This window comes from Pseudorca crassidens, chromosome 3 (genome assembly GCF_039906515.1).
Source record: "Pseudorca crassidens isolate mPseCra1 chromosome 3, mPseCra1.hap1, whole genome shotgun sequence".
In the NCBI taxonomy this organism is placed as follows: Eukaryota; Metazoa; Chordata; class Mammalia; order Artiodactyla; family Delphinidae; genus Pseudorca; species Pseudorca crassidens.
Window position 1 is genome coordinate 44,447,163 of NC_090298.1, and position 2,904 is coordinate 44,450,066.

Below are 2,904 nucleotides of genomic sequence, written 5' to 3' on the forward strand. Positions count from 1 at the left end.
TATATTTTCCTCTGTTACTGCTATTCCCATTTCCTTTTCTTTTCTATAAGCCCCCATTCTAGCGTCCTTTCCATGGCCACCTTATACCTAACAAAAATTTCCTGATTGTTTTAAAAATATCCTTTTATAGTTGGTTTATTTGAATCAGAATCCAAACAAGGTCTACAGCATTGTATTTTGTTTGTTCTGTCTCTTGATTCTCTCAGTTTATAAAAGTGCCCTCTCACCTTTTCAACTACCCCTTCCTGCCCTGCCATGCCATTTATTTGTTGAAATAAATGATTGTTTGTCCTACAGAATATTCCAGATTCTGGACTTGGTTGATTTTTAAGTATTGCTTAACAAGTTAAGTATTGCTTAACTTGCTCTTCTTTTCTTATTTTTTGTAGACTGAAAGTTAAAGGCTTGGTTATATTTAAGCTCAATTTTTTTGTGTGGAGGATTCTTTATAGGTGGTGAGGTGTACTTCATATTACATGATTGTCCTTAATGTCAAGTTGTTCCACTCACAATGACACTGAGATTGGTGCATGAATTCAAGTATTGTCAGCCTGATCCACTCATTATAAAGTTCCCCATCAGCCTTTCACCTAATAGTTTTAGCAGCCATTAATGAACATTCCTTAGAGCCACTGTCTCATTAGGGTTTACAAAAATGGTGACTTTCTTATTCTATCATTCCTCCTGCATTTAGTAACTAAAATTCCTCAACTAAGAATCTTCCCTTATCAACTATTTAGTTACCCTAAAACACAGTTCAAATAGAAAAGAGAGGCTGGTACGTTTTCTTAAGCAGTAGATTTAAGTTGTCCAATACTTCCTATGATATCGGTATTTGGATTTTTTAACTTTTAGTTATTTATATATTGCTAGAAAAAATTCCCTCCCTCTAGATTTTCAGTTTATTACCATGGAGTGCACAAAATATTCTTGTATAACTCTTCTGACTTCTACCATATCTCCTTTTTCAAACTTTAAAGTGGTATGTGTATGCATATGTATGTGTATATATGGGTGTGTGTGTGTGCATCTGTGTTTGTATTTTAATTTATCTTTACAAAGAGCCAGTTTAGGTTTATATATATTTTTGGCGACCCCAGAAGTTATTTTCCCTTCTATAGGTCACTTCCTAAGTGATTCCAAGTACTCACATTTGTTTCACGTTTGGAGCTAGTCTGGAGGGTGGGTAGGGAATTTCTTAGGTAATTTATAGTTCCAAATTACCTTTCTGGTTCGTTTCCTCTGCACAGATTCAACTTCTAGTACCTAATTTTACTATCCAGAGCCAATTTAGAAGTCATCAGGAAAACATTCCGCTGCTTTTTACCTCTCGTCAACAAATTTATCTGCAGTCTTGCCTTTCTTTTCTTTTTTTCAGGTTTTCAAAGAGGTTTATTACCAACGGGAGGAGCAGCCTGCCTGCGAGGCTGGAGGCCCGCGGTGGGCCCGTGCGAGGCCTCCCGCTCAGGTGCTGCTCCGCGTGGGGCTCTTCCCCGGCCCGCCCCGCTTGGGCAGCATGGTGGCGCTGGGTTGGCGGGGCATCCTCTGGCTGGATCCTTCCCGGACGCCGCGTTCTGTAAGCGCCGGGCCTCCGCCGCCGAGGGCACCGCTGCCTTTGTTTCTCCCTCGGGTCTCAGGCACGCCGGGCGTGAGCAGGGGCACGGCCGCGGGGTCTTGGGGCTCGCTCGCCAGCCTCTGCCCGGCGCACATGCACTGAGCATCTGGAAGACGGCGAGGGGCACCACGTTCAGCTTCAGCACGTCCACCAGGATCTTGCACACGTCGGGGTCCATGGCGCCGCCCGCCGCCTGCGCCAGCTTGAACAGCTCCATCTCCTCGGCGCCCAGCACCTTCTTCCGCCGCAGCGCCAGCTTCTGCAGGTCCGCCTCCAGCCCCGGGGGCGCCCCCGGCCCGGGCCCCGCGCCCGCGCCCGCGCCCGCGCCCGCGCCGCCATCTGCGGACGGCGGAGGATGCGTGTCCGCGTTCTTGCCTTTTTTTAAAAACCCTATTCCCATTCCCTCTCACCACAGTGAAAGTTGGTAATTATTCAACTAGGCATTGCATCTATCCCTCCCACATTCCTACAGACCTTGGGTCATTAATGAATGATTCTCAATTATCATTAAATTCTATCAACTGACTTCCTTCAGTCTGTCAACAGGCTTAAGTCTCTCCCATCTTAGTCGAACAGACACCTCCCTTTATCCTATGTTCCCTTCTAGTTACCTCTGTATGTCTTTTCTTCTCATTACAGCCAGCCCACTGAAAACATAATCTATTGTTTCCACTCATAATCTTTCCTCCACCCCCATTACTTCCCCAAATCTCCTCTTGCCAAAGTCAGCAGCGGTTTCTTCCTTGCTGAAAAACAGTGCACTCACCACAGCATCTGATGCTCTTGACCTCCTTGAAATGCTTTCCTTTCTCCACTTTCTTGGACCCCATCCTCACACTTTCCCTGATTATTCTTCTACTTTTCTGGCCATTCCTTCTTAGCCTCCTCTGCAGATTCCTCTTCCTTTCTGGAATAGAGAAGTCCTTCAGATGTCAGACTTCCCACTGTCCTTAGCCTTCTTTTCCCACTTACCCTGGAAGACAATGGCACCAATTAATCTTTACCGGGAGATGGCTTCCAGAGGTGAACTCTGGTCCAAAACATTCTGAGGAGGTCTTCTGTGTCCACACTGGACTTGCCTAGATGTCCTAGAGGCACCACAAAGGCAAAATGTCCAAGTCTGAACTCATCATTTTTCCTCAAAACTTGTTTTTCCTCCCATCCTTCCCTCTTGATAAATGATACTGCCATCTATCCAGTTATCCATGCCAGAGATCTGATGTGATGGCATGAGATAGTATGATTACAAAACAGAAAAGCCACTCGATTTTGCAAGTAAAAAGAAGATT

General features: G+C 45.2%; 1 pseudogene; it reads right to left on the bottom strand.

Moving 5' to 3' along the window:
* Positions 1–1,380: 1,380 nt before the first annotated feature.
* LOC137220979 (mitotic-spindle organizing protein 2-like) lies at positions 1,381–2,015 on the bottom strand (annotated as a pseudogene).
* Between the last annotated feature and the right edge of the window lie 889 nt (positions 2,016–2,904).